Source organism: Zootoca vivipara, chromosome 5 (genome assembly GCF_963506605.1).
Source record: "Zootoca vivipara chromosome 5, rZooViv1.1, whole genome shotgun sequence".
NCBI classification, from domain to species: domain Eukaryota; kingdom Metazoa; phylum Chordata; class Lepidosauria; order Squamata; family Lacertidae; genus Zootoca; species Zootoca vivipara.
The window spans coordinates 12,904,701-12,923,032 of NC_083280.1; the positions used below are offsets into that span (position 1 = coordinate 12,904,701).

At 44.8% G+C, this 18,332-nt stretch overlaps 1 protein-coding gene across 5 annotated transcripts in view; it reads right to left on the bottom strand.

Moving 5' to 3' along the window:
- The window catches only part of NAALADL2 (N-acetylated alpha-linked acidic dipeptidase like 2), a 798,353-nt gene that overhangs the window by 249,604 nt on the left and 530,417 nt on the right, over nucleotides 1-18,332 (bottom strand). The window lies entirely within an intron of this gene.

The following is an 18,332-nucleotide window of genomic DNA, read 5'->3' on the forward strand; positions in this document are numbered from 1 at the left end:
TTCCTATGCTCTGTGTTCAGACACTGCGGATACTCCTTCCCTCCCTCTGGGAGGAAGTTTCAGCAATCTTTATCAGGTTCCTTCCCTGGAAGCTCTTCCTGAGCAGACCTTCCCAAATTCACTTCAAATTCCACTTAGGACACCATTCAGTGGCAATTCTAGCTGTCAGCACTTTGCGAAGATATATAAAAAGTAGCTACAGTCACAGGAGCGGCGGTGCCAGCTGGTGAGAAGCAGGCCACTTACTCGAATGGGACTGCCACAGGGAAAGTGATCTGTATGATTCACTCAATCGACGCTGAGGTGCTGCTCTGTGCCAAGACCAAACAAGCTTCCATTTCTCCACACTGCCCTTCTCATCCGGCTTTAGGATAGAGGATAGATACTTTTGCAGTAAATAAAACAAAACAAACTGAATGGTGATCGTCCCCCTTCCACGGTGAAGCAGTGAGTGACATGCTGACATCTCTCCCACAGGATAGGTGCAGAAGAACAGCCCAGGGATTTCATTGCCAGCAGGGGAGCAACAATTTACACGACTCCCATGCTAAAGGTAGTGGTGATTACTGCACCATTCAGCAATGCCAGATCCAGATCTTGGAAGGCCCTTTAGGAGGGTTGGATGAATTGGTCAATTGCCATTTCCTTTTTTCCCCCCTTTTCCAACCATATGTTCGGTTCTCCAGATTTCCGCATCAGTTTGTGATTGAAGAGGGGGAAAGTCCTCACGAAAACTCTTTAGTGTGAATTTTTCCTAATGTATGCATTTTTGCATGCAGCTTTAGCTAATATACACATTTTTACATGCAAGTTTGTTTAATATAGACATGTGATTGGTATATGCAATTTCCCACTGCCTTGTCGTGGCAAAGGGGCTTGAATAACTCAGAGAAGCTATGAGCTATGCCGTACAGGGCCACCCAAAATGGACTGGTCATAGTTTAGACTAAATGTGATCCACCTAGAGAAGGAACTGGCAAACCACTCCAGTATCTTGCCAGGATAACTCCACGGACATAATAATAATAATAATAATAATAATAATAATAATAATAATAATAATAATAATAATATATTTATTATTATTTATACCCCGCCCATCTGGCTGGGTTTTTCATAAAAAAGGAGAAGCTTTGAGAAGAAAGTGAGAGTTTCCAAGGCATGCTCTGGACATGACTAAGACAACTAAACAACAAAAATGCATTTTTACTTGTTGTTGTTGTTTAGTCGTTTAGTCGTGTCCGACTCTTCGTGACCCCATGGACCATAGCACGCCAGGCACTCCTGTCTTGCACTGCCTCCCGCAATTTGGTCAAACTCATGTTCGTAGCTTCGAGAACACTGTCCAACCATCTTGTCCTCTGTCGTCCCCTTCTCCTAGTGCCCTCAATCTTTCCCAACATCAGGGTCTTTTCCAAGGATTCTTCTCTTCTCATGAGGTGGCCAAAGTATTGGAGCCTGAGCTTCACGATCTGTCCTTCCAGGGAGCACTCAGGGCTGATTTCCTTAAGAATGGATAGGTTTGATCTTCTTGCAGTCCATGGGACTCTCAAGAGTCTCCTCCAGCACCATAATTCAAAAGCATCAATTCTTCGGCGATCAGCCTTCTTTATGGTCCAGCTCTCACTTCCATACATCACTACTGGGAAAACCATAGCTTTAACTATACGGACCTTTGTCGGCAAGGTGATGTCTCTGCTTTTTAAGATGCTGTCTAGGTTTGTCATTGCTTTTCTCCCAAGAAGCAGGCGTCTTTTAATTTCGTGACTGCTGTCACCATCTGCAGTGATCAAGGAGCCCAAGAAAGTAAAATCTCTCACTGCCTCCATTTCTTCCCCTTCTATTTGCCAGGAGGTGATGGGACCAGTGGCCATGATCTTGGTTTTTTTGATGTTGAGCTTCAGACCATATTTTGCGCTCTCCTCTTTCACCCTCATTAAAAGGTTCTTTAATTCCTCCTCGCTTTCTGCCATCAAGGTTGTGTCATCTGCATATCTGAGGTTGTTGATATTTCTTCCGGCAATCTTAATTCCGGCTTGGGATTCATCTAGTCCAGCCTTTCGCATGATGAATTCTGCATATAAGTTAAATAAGCAGGGAGACAATATACAACCTTGTCGTACTCCTTTCCCAATTTTGAACCACTCAGTTGTTCCATATCCAGTTCTAACTGTAGCTTCTTGTCCCACATAGAGATTTCTCAGGAGACAGATGAGGTGATCAGGCACTCCCATTTCTTTAAGAACTTGCCATAGTTTGCTGTGGTCGACACAGTCAAAGGCTTTTGCATAGTCAATGAAGCAGAAGTAGACGTTTTTCTGGAACTCTCTAGCTTTCTCCATGATCCAGCGCATGTTTGCTATTTGGTCTCTGGTTCCTCTGCCCTTTCGAAATCCAGCTTGCACTTCTGGGAGTTCTCGGTCCACATACTGCCTAAGCCTGCCTTGTAGAATTTTAAGCATAACCTTGCTAGCGTGTGAAATGAGCGCAATTGTGCGGTAGTTGGAGCATTCTTTGGCACTGCCCTTCTTTGGGATTGGGATGTAGACTGATCTTCTCCAATCCTCTGGCCATTGCTGAGTTTTCCAAACTTGCTGGCACATTGGGTGTAGCACCTTAACAGCATCATCTTTTAAAATTTTAAATAGTTCAGCTGGAATATCATCACTTCCACTGGCCTTGTTATTAGCAGTGCTTTCTAAGGCCCATTTGACTTCACTCTCCAAGATGTCTGGCTCAAGGTCAGCAACCACACTACCTGGGGTGTACGAGACCTCCATATCTTTCTGGTATAATTCCTCTGTGTATTCTTGCCACCTCTTCTTGATGTCTTCTGCTTCTGTTAGGTCCTTACCACTTTTGTCCTTGATTATGGTAATCTTTGTACGAAATGTTCGTTTCATATCTCCAATTTTCTTGAACAGATCTCTGGTTTTCCCCATTCTATTGTTTTCCTCTATTTCTTTGCATTGCTCATTTAAGAAGACCCTCTTTTCTCTCCTTGCTGTTTTTTGGAAATCTGCATTCAGTTTCCTGTATCTTTCCCTATCTCCCTTGCATTTTGCTTGCCTCCTCTCCTCCGCTATTTGTAAGGCCTCGTTGGACAGCCATTTTGCTTTCTTGCATTTCCTTTTCCTTGGGATGGTTTTCGTTGCTGCCTCCTGTATAATGTTACGAGCCTCCATCCATAGTTCTTCAGGCACTCTGTCCACCAAATCTAAATCCTTAAACCTGTTCCTCACTTCCACTGTGTATTCATAAGGGATTTGATTCAGATTGTATCTTACTGGCCCAGTGGTTTTTCCTACTTTCTTCAGTTTAAGCTGGAATTTTGCTATAAGAAGCTGATGATCTGAGTTACAGTCAGCCCCAGGTCTTGTTTTTGCTGACTGTATAGAGCTTCTCCATCTTTGGCTGCAGAGAATATAATCAATCTGATTTCGATGCTGCCCATTTGGTGATATCCATGTGTAGAGTCGTCTCTTGTGTTGTTGGAAGAGAGTGTTTGTGATGACCAGCTTGTTCTCTTGACAGAACTCTATTAGCCTTTGCCCTGCTTCATTTTGAACTCCCAGGCCAAACTTGCCAGTTGTTCCTTTTATCTCTTGATTCCCTGCTTTAGCATTCCAATCCCCTGTAATGAGAAGAACATCCTTCTTTGGTGTCATTTCTAGAAGGTGTTGTAGGTCTTCATAGAATTGGTCAATTTCACTTTCTTCAGCACCGGTAGTTGGTGCATAAACTTGGATTACTGTGATGTTAAAAGGTCTGCCTTGGATTCGTATCGAGATCATTCTGTCATTTTTGAGATTGCATCCCATTACAGCTTTTGCCACTCTTTTGTTGACTATGAGGGCCACTCCATTCCTACTACGGGATTCTTGCCCACAGTAGTAGATATGATAGTCATCCGAACTGAATTCGCCCATTCCCTTCCATTTTAGTTCACTGATGCCCAGGATGTCGATATTTATTCTTGTCATCTCATTTTTGACCACATCCAGCTTACCTCCATTCATGGTTCTTACATTCCAGGTTCCTATGCAATATTTTTCTTTACAGCATCGGACTTTCCTTTCGCTTCCAGGCATATCCGCAACTGAGCGTCCTTTCGGCTTTGGCCCAGCCGCTTCATCAGCTCTGAATCTACTTGTACTTGTCCTCCGCTCTTCCTCAGTAGCATGTTGGACGCCTTCCGACCTGAGGGGCTCATCTTCCAGCGTCATAACTTTTATATGCCTGTTGTCTTTGTCCATGGAGTTTTCTTGGCAGGGTTACTGGAGTGGCTTGCCAGTTCCTTCTCCAGGTGGATCACGTTTAGTCAAAACTCTCCACTATGACCTGTCCATCTTGGGTGGCCCTGCATGGCATAGCTCATAGCTTCTCTGAGTTATTCAAGCCCCTTCGCCACGACAAGGCATTGATCCATGAAGGGGGCATTTTTACTTAAGTATATGCATTTCTGTACACATTACTTGGTAGGAGAACTGCATTGCAAAATTCATAGAGTAAAGTTTTGAATGGCACCTCTCTCTCTCTCTCCCTCCCACCCACTTGACTATCAGTCATTTTGGTCAGGTGCCCATTTCTGAACACAGGAAGGTTCTGGTGCCCGTACTTCAAGAGTCGATAAAACTCTGGTACTAAGGGATGATGGGCAAGGCAGCGGCTCAGTCACAGACTATCTGCTTTGCATGCAGAATGTCCCAGGTATGATGCTTGGTATCTCCAGGCAGAGTTGGGAGAAACATCTATCTAAACCCCCGAAGGACCATGGCCAGGCAGTGTAGATAAGACTTGACTAGACAGACAAATGAGCTTCCTCAAGATAAGGCACCTTCCTATATAGTGATGTCAGGTGCCTTACTTTTATACAAGTTAACATGGACACGTTTAGAGCAGAAATAGAACGCCAAAGCAAGCAGAAATTGGGGATCCAGAGAGAGCCACCTTAATGGGTGGTTAGCCTGGATGCTACACAGGAGAGGCAAATATCTGCTCCTCTCTATCTAATCAGCCTGCATAGCCTTTTTTAAAAAAAGAAAAGAAAGAAACTGGGGAGGATGGCCTTGCTGGCTTAATAAATGGCAAATCTAAGACTCAGTTCCTGAAAACATGGCAGTAAACAAATGAGAATGATGGTCCCATTTTCTTTTGAACTCCCCTTCATACGGTTACTGACAAAGATCATAATGCAACAGTTTTTATCTCGAATCACTCAGAAACAAATTGCTTTTGAGAAAATGTAGTTGGGAACTTATTTTACTTACAGATTTAATACCTTTTTTGGTTTCTTTTACAAGTACAGTATCCTATAGAGAGACTTGCAAAAGAAATCCATTTTAATCATAACTTATCCAAATAAAGAGGAGAAGGGAGAGGGAAACGGTTGCGATTGTAGCAGGTAAAATAGCAATATAAGTAGCAGGGTAAAAATAGCTGCAAAGAAGTCTCCATTGCCTAAGATGGTGGGACCACAAAATGTGTGCCTGCATATAAATAAAACCTGAGGCTTACCCCCACCCCCACTGGTCAAATGCATATATCTGCTAAGCCTGGCTAGCAATGAGCTTGAACAGATATCAAGCTGGGCTAAAGACTGGTGGGTTTATCCTTGCTTGCCAGATTCAGAATACACGCCAGGCAAAAGTTCAATTATAAACCTAATTACACCTTTAATTGCTTAAACAATCAGCCATCTGACTTTGTGGCGCTTGCTTCCAAATGCTGCCTGCTGATTTGGATGCAGGTGCACACGCAGGTGTTTGCATGGCAGCTTTTGGGAGCCGCGGTGTGTGGTCCCAGCCTCCTAGCACTACATGCCTCGGGATGCACACAATTCCATATCAGGTTAAACAGATACTGAACTTTATCACAAGTCAGTTGAGAAAAAGCACACAAAAAAACCCCACACAGAACGGAAGATTAAAAACGGAAGGACATAAAGATACTATATAATTTACAGGGAGAATCCACATATCAGCTGTTTCAAAACTTTTATCTGCAGTTACAGCGAGAGTGTTAGATGTTTGCTAGAGGTGAGTGAGCTTCCTAAAGCTGCTCTCAGATTCACCTGCAGAGCCAGGAGGATAAATTTTGGGAAGCTTGCAGGTGGGCAGGCTTTGCAAGCTCCCAGCATTTGCCTCTCATAAACACCAGCTCTGATGAATTTGCTACTGAGCACAGCCTTGTTGTTATTTTAAATATACCCCAAGCATCTCAGCTCCAAAAATGCTTGGGACAGCGTGCAAAGCAGAAACTTAAGCCTAGGCACTGCAAGGTTGATCAATGAGAGAAATCCTCACTACAGGAAGTTCCAGCAGTGAATCAAAAGTCGTGTAAGCCATGTTGGACTTTTGAGTTCAAAAGAACGTTCACAAACTGGAACACTCACTTCCTGGTTTGCGGCGTTCGGGAGCCAAAACGTTCGAGTCGCAAGGCATTCGTCAACCAAGGTACGATTGTATTTATATGCATGCCCACATAAGACCTCCAGGACATTCAGATACCTTTATCTTTCTACCAAATAAAGCAATCCCCAGAACATCTGATTTGATCCACTTAGGCAGCAATCCTAAGCACAGCAAGGTGGCATAAAGCAAGCCAGTGTCTATTAACTCAGCATAAAGTTAAACCAGGTCCAAGCTTCCAGAATCGGCAAGGGTCTACAGTTCCCTAGTCACCCATCAACAGACTACTCCAGCAGCCTTGCACCTGAGATGATCATTCTGCATGCCCGAAGAAGAATCTGTTCTCCTCTTCACTCTAAGCAAGGCAACGCATGCCACTCCAACTTCCTTTTTTGTATTCTGTGTCCGTCTTTCCACCTCGCTGAGTCTTCAAGCAAGTTAAGCCATGCTGCCCCTGACCAGTGATGTTTATATTCTAGTCTTGTGACAAGTACTGGATGAAGGAGACCAGCAGCAATGCTTATCAGGGGCCTCTGGGTTGCACACACATTCCCCAACTCCCCATTGCCTCATTAGGGACTGGACCTGAATAATAAAGTCAGCAGAGAGTTTGCAGGGTTTGCTCAGGGCTCCAGTGACAGCCACTATCACCATCACCATGGGCGGGCAATCAGCCAGTTGGCTGCATCAATGGCAAGGTGACGAATAGCAGGGATGGGTCTTGGAACAGTGGGGCTGTGCACCTCTGGATGCTACCCCACCTCTGTATTCCCCTGTGAAAAAAGGTTGCAGCGTTTAAGTTTAGAGAAAAGTTGAGCAAGAGGCGACATTATACAAGTGGAGAAAGTGGATAGAACAAAGTTTTTCTACCTCTCTGCTGAAGCCACATCTTGTTGACATCCATTGCAGTTGAATGTTGGAAGATTGACAGATAAGTACTCCTTCATACAGTGCATAGTTCGACTCACTCCCCCAGGAGGCAGTGTTAGCCTCCTACCTTTGTTGTTGTTGTTATTTAGTCATTTAGTCATGTCCGACTCTTCGTGACCCCATGGACCAGAGCACGCCAGGCACTCTTGTCTTCCACTGCCTCCCGCAGTTTGGTCAAACTCATGTTCGTAGCTTCGAGAACACTGTCCAACCATCTTGTCCTCTGTCGTCCCCTTCTCCTAGTGCCCTCCATCTTTCCCAACATCAGGGTCTTTTCCAGGGAGTCTTCTCTTCTCATGAGGTGGCCAAAGTATTGGAGGAGCCTCAGCTTCAGTATCTGTCCTTCCAGTGAGCACTCAGGGATTATTTCCTTCAGAATGGATAGGTTTGATCTTCTTGCAGTCCATGGGACTCTCAAGAGTCTCCTCCAGCACCATAATTCAAAAGCATCAATTCTTCAGTGATCAGCCTTCTTTATGGTCCAGCTCTCACTTCCATACATCACTACTGGGAAAACCATAGCTTTAACTATACGGACCTCCTACCTAGATGGCTTTAAAAGAGGGTTAGACAAATCCATGGAGGAGATGGCTATCAATTGCTTCCAGTCATGACGGCTATGCTCTGCCTCCACCAGCTGGAGACAGCAATGCTTCTGAATAGCAGTTGCTGGCAACCACAGGAGGGGAAGAGTGCTCTTGGGCTTGAATGCTGCTTGTGGGTTCCCACAAGCATCTGGTTGGCCACTGTGAGGATGCTGGAGTAGATGGACCATTGGCCTGATCCAGTAGGCTCTTCTGATGTTCTGACATTCTTATGTATGTTGCACAATGCCTCCATGAATCTATCTCATCCCCCTTTCATGCCATTTATTCCTACCCATCGCTTCCTGTTATTTAGTTATTTAGTGGACTAGCATACCCCTCAAGTGTCCCGATTTCACCGGGACATCCAGGATTGAGCCACCCCTGCTTCTGATCTCGATCTTGGATGCCCCGCTTTTGCTTTTGTGCTCTGGCACGGGACCAAAAACCAAGAGATTTTAGGTTTCAGTAGGCCGCTTTGGGTCACATGGCATCTACTGAGGCTGTACAGGTCGGGGCGACCTTCCCCAGGCCACTCTGGACCACGTGGCATCTCCCGAGGCTGCAGAGCAGGAGGCGAACACGGCAGACAAAGGTAAGAGGGGGAGAGAGGAGACAAGCGAGTGAGTGGGTTGCTGTGGTGAACAAGGAAGAGGTCAGCAGCAATGAAGGGGTGAGTGATGGGGTCGCCAAGATTCCTCTAAAAATGTTGGGGGTTAGGTGCTAGTCTTATTCCATGACTCCCAGGAGGATTTTCCAGCATGAGCCTGATCTTCTAAGCCAAATCACCAACTCCCTCCCAACCACCCTCAATCTTGATCTTCATCACGAAAGGAAAAAATTATCCCCTGATTAGCTCATTACACAGCATTAATAAGCAAGCGCTCTAATAACAGAGATGATCAGCTTGTAATTTCTAGAAGTGAGATGGGAGGAAGGGAAGGGGGAGGGGTGAACAACAACCTGTTTCCAGGCAAATTCTTATAATCCCCCTCAAAAGCACACATAGAGAAGCATGAACAAAATCTATTTGACTTTCAGGTGACAACTTTGCATGGTCTAAAGAAACCAAACAGAATGCTATAGGAAGGAAAGAATGAGAAAAGAACAAATGGATGTGCCTTTGCTTTCCCCTCCCCCCGCTGTGTTCCATGCCCCTCCCCTTCCATCATTTTTTTTTTACTTTTTGGAGTGTTATTTCCCCCCATGCATGAATGGCACTGATATCTCATTGCTTCATGCAGGCCGGTGGAAGCTCAGGGGGAATATCAGTTTAATTGGGTTTTAGACAGGTAAAATGAGAAAATATAGTATGGGTGTCTGGAGGGTAGGCAAGGGAGGGCATGGAAAGGTGGGGGAAGCTGATTGACGGAAGCCCAACAAAAGTACAGCTGGGGAATTGGTTTCCAGCACAGAGTCCCCAGCCCAGCCCAGCCCGCACTATGTGTGAAACACTGTGGAATTTGTTCTGCTGCCCTAGGAGGCAAACCATTATGGATGCACATCTCCCTATGTGGTAAACAAAGGCCACCATGTGATACGATTAAAAGCAGCTTTGTGCTGCAGCTGTAAGGATCACATTGACCATAAATCAGAAATGTTGCAAGCTGTCAATCTGCAGGCACCTGTTGCCGAAATTAAAGAGGAGCTGCTGCTATTTGACTGCTGAAGTCCTTAACCTGGTCTTCTGATCTACATAAGAATTAGCTCCTCTTCCTCTGCAAAGACCAAACAGAATATCAGAACTGAGTTTCCTTTCTGCCTGAAGACCAGGGGAAATTTCAGCATGACAAGGTTTAAGGTTCTATCTGAGTCAAAAGTTACGCAGAAAACTTTTTTGGTGGGCATAACAAATATTTTGAGCAGAGGTGGTCTAAATACACTAATCACACTCTGCTTTTGTTTCACTTGCACACAACCATTGACAAGCAGCACTTGAAAGCATCATACATTTTTCTAAGGTGCAAAGTTTGCCTTTTCCTTCTTCTGTTCCTATCCTGTCCTACTTGCAGAAATTCTTCACCGCTGTGTTTGGACTATGCGGCTAGGCAGCACAGGAAGTGGGATCTCATCATCTTAACAACATGCAAATACTATTACTTCCATTTTGATCACACATACTGGGAGAGTGGTCTCTGTATATGAAATGGTTTTGAGAGTTTGTTATGAAAGGATTCAATATAAAAAAGGAACAAAAACAAACTAAAAGCAGAGTGTTTTTACCAGATTGCTCTCACAGCTGCAAAGGCAAATATGCAAGGGGGGTGGGAATTATGTGGCTATTTAAATTCCAAGTTCTATGCTATATATCTCCTTGAAGGACCATACAAGTAAGGGCTATAGAAATCTTGTGAAAGTTGAGATGATTTACAAGGAAACACCTTATGCCACGATGCATATGCGTGATTGAAACTGCTAGATTTTGCAGATTTTTTCCAGTTATTTTTGCCTGTTCATCTCCATGTCTCCAAGGGAATGAAATATCAGAAAAGCAGAGGAAGGCAAGAAGAAACCTCAGATTAAAAAACAACAGCCAACAAAGAGTATGGGATTCTTGTTCTCACTACAAATAAATTGGCATAAATTTCAATCACAGTCTGTGTGCTTATGCATATTCTAAATGATCCTCTGTAAATACTGCAGAATAATTGACTATGCTCAATTAAACAATGCCACACTACTAAAGCAGTAAGTGTCAAGGGCTTTTCGTGAATCCCTCTTGAGCGTTCTGCTGGCTTTTGCTACAGTTTCACAAAGTTGGCTGTTTTTGCCCCAAATTCTTGTTTTTGAAAAAAGGAAACAAACAGGAGGGAGAGAGAGAGGGAGGGAGGGAGGGAGGGAGAGAGAGAGAGAACAGTGTGTGATGAAAAAATATATATTCATCTATCCATATATGCAGAGGAGGGTGACCAGATGATCAAGGGTGTGGAAACCAAGCCTTATGAGGAGTTGGGTATGTTTAGCCTGGGGACAAGAAGACTGAGAGAACATAGGATAGCCACCTTCAAATACCTGAAGGACTGTCACTTAGAAGATGGAGGAAGCTTGTTTTCTCCTGCTCCAGGTGGTAGGACCTGGACCAATGGCTTCAAGTTACAAGAAAGGAACATCAAGAAGAGCTTTCTAAAGGTTCTGATGGTTAAGAGCTGTTCAGCAGTAGAACGGTCTCCCATGAGAGGTGGTGGACTCTCCATTCTTGGTGATTTATAGGCAGAGGTTGGATGACCACCTACCATGGATGCTTTAGTTGAGATTCTATATCCCACCTTCTTTTCAAATGAGCTCAAGGTGGCATAGATGGTTCTTCCCCTCCTCATTTAATCACCACCAAAAAACCCTGTGAGAAAGGTTAGGTTCAGAGACAGTGGCTGGCCCAAGGTCACCAAATGAGCTTGGAGATTTTAACCCCGGTCTCCTAGCTTGTAGTCTTACACTCTAACCACCGTACTACAAAAGCTATGTGTAACACACACACACACACACACACACACACACACAGAGAGAGAGAGAGAGAGAGAGAGAGGGAGGGAGGGAGAGACATTATGTTTCGGGCATCATAATATAAACCAACAAGCTGTGGTTCTCAAATAAATGATGGGACAGCTCAGTGCAATGCATGCTGTCATAGAGTAACACGTATATAAAGCATGGTTTTGCTACTGCTATAACTTGCCCGATTAATTTTTTAGAAGGGCATTTCTCTAGAAACTTCTGTCAAGAGCATAAGGTATTTACTGAACTAAGCTGTTGTATTTCAGCATTTCAGAAACAGATAGCAGCCATCTCACCGCTGATGCTTTCTCAGCATTTCCTTATGATATTTTGTTTGTTTGTTTCGCTCCCTCCACCCAATGGCAGAGATAGAAATCCCATTACCGAGTGGCTTATCTCAGGAATGGGGTTCTTACTCCTTGTAGTAGTGATGTCTTGCTATTTACACAGGAAGCCTGGTAAATAGCTTTTCTCCATATCTTCATTTGCTGAGATTATATATATATATATATATATATATATATATATATATATATATATATATACCTGATGAGAGATTTCAGCTTAGGAGAATGCTCTGAATTACAGCACTCGGATAAAACTGAACAGTTCCCTGCCAGCAACAGCCCAAGTGACTGAAAACAGTGCAGGCAAGAAAAACCCACATAGAAACGGCTCACCCTATGGATATTCCTATCATTATTCAGATGGCCACTCTTGGACCTTGGGTGGGGGCCCCCTTCCTTATTGTTCCACACCCTCCAACATTTCTCCGATGAAAATAGGGACATCCTATTCTATTATTGGGGACCCAGGTGGCGCTGTGGGCTAAACCACTGAGCCTAGGGCTTGCTGATCAGAAGGTCGGCGGTTCGAATCCCTGTGACGGGGTGAGCTCCCGTTGCTTGGTCCCAGCTCCTGCCAACCTAGCAGTTCGAAAGCACATCAAAATTCAAGTAGATAAATAGGAACCGCTACAGCGGGAAGGTAAACGGCGTTTCCATGTGCTGCTCTGGTTTGCCAGAAGAGGCTTAGTCATGCTGGCCACATGACCTGGAAGCTATACGCCGGCTCCCTCAGCCAATAATGCGAGATGAGCGCGCAACCCCAGAGTCGGTCACGACTGGACCTAATGGTCAGGGGTCCCTTTACCTTTATTCTATTATTATTATTATTATTATTATTGTTATTATTATTATTATTATTATTATAGACATATCAAGAGATCCAACGCACCCTGGTCACCATATGTTTCAGCTCCTGCCATCGGGACGGAGATATAGAACAATGCAGGCAAGAACGAGCTGTCTCAGGAACAGTTTCTTCTCTAGAGCGATTTCGGCCTTGAATGGAAAGCCTGGACTTTGAAGTCATCTTATTTTACTTGTTATTTTGTATAATATTTACTGTTTTTAATTAGGTTTTGTAATTTTGGATTATGTGGAATGCTTTATCTGAGTGGATGTAGCAACCGAGTAATTTCGTTGTTCCCGCAAGGGGACAATGACAATAAAGATATCTTATCTTATCTTATTATTATTATTATTATTCCCTGCCCATCTGACTGGGTGCCCCAGCCACTCTGGGCAGCTTCCAACATATACAAAAACATTAAAGATTAGAAATCTTCCCTGTACAGGGCTGCCTTCAGATGGCTCTGGGGTCAGATAATTCCAAAACCTCCAACATTTCTCTGATGAAAATAGAGACATCCTAACAACAAGCGGGACATTATGGGATCAAATCGGAAACCGGGGTGGTGTTTTTGTTTTTATATAAATCTGGAAAATAGGGACACTTGGAGGGTCTCTTGTTCCGCTGCATTTCCGAGTCTGAAGAAGGCCTCATGGCTAGCCATTTTTCTCTTCTGGGCCTCATCCTTTCTCCCTCCTCATCCCATACACCAGGGTTGGGGAACCCTTTTCAGTCCAAGGTATGCATTCCCTCAAGGGCCACCTTCTGGGGGCTGCATGCCACACTGGTGGACATGGCCAGAGGCCCAGGTGGGTGTGGTAAAGATGATACTGAGCTATAGATGAACCAATGGTCTGACATAGTAAGAGGAAGCTTCCTGTTGTTGTTGTTGTTTAGTCGTTTAGTCGTGTCTGACTCTTCGTGACCCCATGGACCATAGCACGCCAGGCACTCCTGTCTTGCACTGCCTCCCGCAGTTTGGTCAGACTCATGTTCGTAGCTTCGAGAACACTGTCCAACCATCTCGTCCTCTGTCGTCCCCTTCTCCTTGTGCCCTCAATCTTTCCCAACATCAGGGTCTTTTCCAGCATCAGGGTAAGTCTAGCAACTTTTCTCAAACAGGAGGCAGTGGGCTGATTCCTGTATCAAACCTTAGTCGTAGGGTTTTCCTAAACCAAGCATTTTGTCAGGAGGCTGGCAGAATATAAAAGGAAGGATTCTTAACATCCTTTTTTTATGCAGCAATTTCAGAGAGAGGCTATAGAACCAAGCCTCTTGGATAATGGCGTTGTCCTGAGTAAGTCTCTCCCACTTCCTCATTTGTCACTTCTATGGGTGCTGCTACCTGCTCTCTATCTTTGACTTCTTTGCTGTCCTACTTTCAAGGCACCCCAGGTTCTGGGAGATGGAAGGGTGGTCTGGAATGCTTTCTAACAACGTGTCAGCCAAGTATTGCCCTGGCTCTCCCATGATTTCCCAACGTTTCCCCCTCATCTGCCTCTGAGTTGTGACCTCCCTCAACCCCCTGTTGTAAATCTATACCGTCTTCCTCTTCCTCCTCCCTGGGAGGGTCAGGATGGGGAGGCGGTCTCCAATCCTCCTCTGCCCTGTCCCTGACACATTTAAAGGCAAGTTTGCTCATTAGAAACAACTGTGCGATTTCAGCAAAAACTGAGCTTCCGTACGGTAGGGTTGCCATATTTCAAAAAGTGAAAATTCGGACACAAAAGCAAAATTGTTGAGCTATTTTCTGAAGGAAATTGGCAGAACCGACACTGCCAACATGGCTTGCCATATGTCCAGATTTCCCCAGACATTTTGCTGATTTCCAACCAGACACTACTTCCGACTACAGTATTCTGGGTATGTCCAGGATATGGCAAGCCTTCCATAAGGAATTCCTACAGGGCCAGGGGTGTACATAAGAAGAACTCAGCTGGATCAGACCAGAGGCCCATCTAGCCCACTGTCCCTTTCTCCCAGTGGCCACAGGCAACCCACAATAAACATATGAGTGTTTATTCATTCTGCAATTCCCTGTAGCTGAATCCTGATAAGTCTGCCCTTTTATTAAGAATACAGACAGATTTGGGATTTTTTCCTTCTGTTTTTATTCTGGCAGCCTTCACTGAGGGACGAATGCCAGTAAACCTCCATTGGCAACATATTGCATAGGAAGGCGGAATATAAATACAAGAAATAAAGGATAAATGCATCCGATGAGCAGAGGGGGTCAAGTGATCTGCACTGTTCTTGTGACAAACTTTTAACAAGCAGCCAGGAAGGCAAAAAAGAATTCCCTGCTGTGTTTCTAGATGGGGTGGAAAAAAAAGACTTTGACTTTAAGAGGCAAGAGCTCATATTTACAGACTTGTAAAGATGTGCAAACAATGTTAAAGGCTTGGCACAAACCATCCATTTCACACACACACACACACACACACACACACACACACACACACACACACATGCCTATGCAGTTTTCCCTCCTGCAAAATCTCTGGTTGTATTCTATGAACCCCCCCCCCCCCAAAAGAGCATTTACTGCATCCATCAAAAAAAAATCAGTGCATACGGTCTAGACCCGTAGACCCTTAGTCCTAGAGGTGGTGTAACTGTTTCAATTAACTTTACTTTTCATGGCGGCTACATAAAACGTTGTGAGGTCAAGTGAACAGATAAACAGCAAGCCATTCTTCAAACGTTCCTCGTGAAATGAACAAGAGGAAAAGCTGGAGGCTGCCACATTTACTTCTGTCACTCCCCAGGGCAGTGCTTAAGAACACCAGGTCAGGTAGGCTGAGATGCCGAGAAATTGCTCAATGCCTTCCCACTGCGCTGTCATAGCATTTCATGCTGTGAATAGCTAACACCCTTCGAAGACAACGAGGCAAATATTTCTCTTGACTGTCCTCCCCCCTCCCCCTCCCTCAACACACACACACACCTTCCTTTGCCATTCCAGTCATGCAGCGTCACAGCACTGTTGCTTCGGCTGATTTAGTGCCAATTCAAGTCAGATCTCCGGTGTCTGGACAAGTAACCACACCAAATATTCTTGATGGAACCTTGTTACAATTTCACAGTGGGGATCATAATGGTCCTTCCCTCCCTCCCCGCTACCGCTGCCACCAAACAGTTAGAGGAAAACATTGAGAAAAGAGCAAGACGGGCGAAACACATCCCACCATGTAACAGGCACCTTGAGTCTGAAACTGGCTCACATAGCAGGGATTAGGGTTGCCAGACTCAATAGAGGACAGGACTTCTGTGCCTTTAATTGCCCTGCTCTCTTTTGAGTCTGGAAACCTTAAAGAGAAACCAGCAGACCCTTTGCTTGGAAATTAAACAAGGGGTCTGCTGATTTCTCTTTAAGGTTTCCAGACTCAAAAGAGAGCAGGGCAATTAAAGGCACAGAAGTCCTGTCCACTAATGAGACTGGCAACCCTAGCAGGGATGGGGACACAGTCTCAAGCTTCTGCTGCAGCTACAGCAGGGTTAGAAATACAGGTGGATGAACCTACCTCTGGCCTGCATTAACTTCAACACGCTTTTTTTGCCTGCAATTCTGTTGCATTCTATTTTTTTCATTAATCTAGGCATGGTATATTGGTTTGAGTGCTGGACTAGGACCAGCAGGATGGGGGTGGCAGGCTGGGGACAGATGGACAGACCCAGATTTAATTCCCTGTTAATCCATGAAATTCCCTGGGGTGACCTTTGGCCAACCACCAGCTCTCAGCCTAGCCATGTAATCCTGCCTTGGGCTCAACAGAGGAGAGCTGTGCTACAGAGGAACATGTCACACACACTTACATACCTATACCTAGTCAGAACTCGCCGGGACTCAGTTCTGGCACCTCTCAGGTGGGCGTCATTGCCATTAAACATACTGAAACTCAGGACAAATAATGCCAATTTGATTTCACTATGTAAAGAGTCCCACAATCCTGGTGCCCCCCCCCACACACTAAATGCACAAACTGAGGTCAGTCTGGAACTGCCAGGCACAAACATCCATATTCAGAGACACATATAAATGCCTGGCTTGATATGTTTTAACTTCTGAGAGCTGGGCTGCAACATTTAAAATATAGTTGTGTTCCAAACATTAGTCCAAGAGGTGCAGAGAAGTTGAATTTTGTATAGGAAACTGTGAAGACTGAAATTATCAAGCTCCCCAAATCCACAGGCCTTGTAATTTGAGCAGACAAAAGTGCCTGCGAAGAGAAGTTGGAACAGGAAGACAATATACCCAAGTAGACCAGGTATCTTCAAACTTTTGGGGTCCCACTTTTAACCCAAACATGCACCTGGGGACCCATCCCTTGATCTACTGCCATATATTTGCACAGTGGTAGTTGTGACTGACCTTGGATCAAGTGGGTCCTGACCTACCAGTTGAAGAAGAAGAAGAAGAAGAAGAAGAAGAAGAAGAAGAAGAAGAAGAAGAAGAAGAAGAAGAAGAAGAAGAAGAGGAGGAGGAGGAGGAGGAGGAGGAGGAGGTGTTTGGACTTGATATTCCGCCTTTCACTCCCCTTAAGGAGTCTCAAAGCAGCTAACATTCTCCTTTCCCTTCCTCCCCCACAACAAACACTCTGTGAAGTGAGTGAGGCTGAGAGACTTCAGAGAAGTGTGACTAGCCCAAGGTCACCCAGCAGCTGCATGTGGAGGAGCGGGGAATCGAACCCAGTTCACCAGATTACGAGTCCACCCCTCTTAACCACTGGCTCTTAACGCTGGCTCTCTGAAGACCAGTAGACGATCTCACACTAAGGTCAAGTTTTCTGAACTTGGTTGCCCGCTTAGCCCAGCATGGAATATAAGCTACTGTGAAATAATTCCCTATTTTGAGGATCCAGGTGCTTGACTCATAATAGGAACAAGGGAAGCAGCAGTTTGAAGCTTTTCTCCAACCAGGGCTTTTGCCAATATTCTATCAGAACAGGAGCATTCACCAGCTGCCAATACTCAGTGGTAGGTGCTGGCATAATTCACTATCAACTACACTTTGCTTTTCTCTCTGCAAAAAAGCTGACGTGTCACTTGCTCCTTGTCCCCTCCCAATTAGCCACAGATTGCTGTTTTTGTTTTTTTTAAGGCGGCCACCTGCCTCTCCAGTCAGAGTCCAGGGATAATCAGTGCTGGGCATTTTCCATGTTGTTAAATGCAATGGCAACTCTGGATTCCAGGTGCTGCTGCTGCTGCTGTTTTTACAAGGTTCAAAGTGATCTCTTTCACCAAACCACCATGAAACTCCCAGGCACAGGTGATAAAAAGGGCATTGCACAAAAGGAAAGCTTCGTAGGATTCCGACAACATGGGTGAGAGATGGTCTGAATTGCAGGAGAACAAAACTTTAATTTTTATTGCACCTAGAAAGTGAGACAGATTGAGGCAGAGAGAAACACACAGAGAGAATTTCTAAGCCACTTAGAATCATAGAATCATAGAGTTGGAAGAGACCACAAGGGCCATCCAGTCCAACCCCCTGCCAAGCAGGAAACACCATCAAAGCATTCTTGACATATGCCTGTCAAGCCTCTGCTTAAAGACCTCCAAAGAAGGAGACTCCACCACACTCCTTGGTAGCAAATTCCACTTGTTTCAGCTAGTAACACTGAGCAGCCGTACATATATTCAGGACTTCAGGACTTTCCCATTCCCTGGAGCAGATTCAATTTCTTACATAAATTCATCTCATGCAGTCAAAACCCTATGC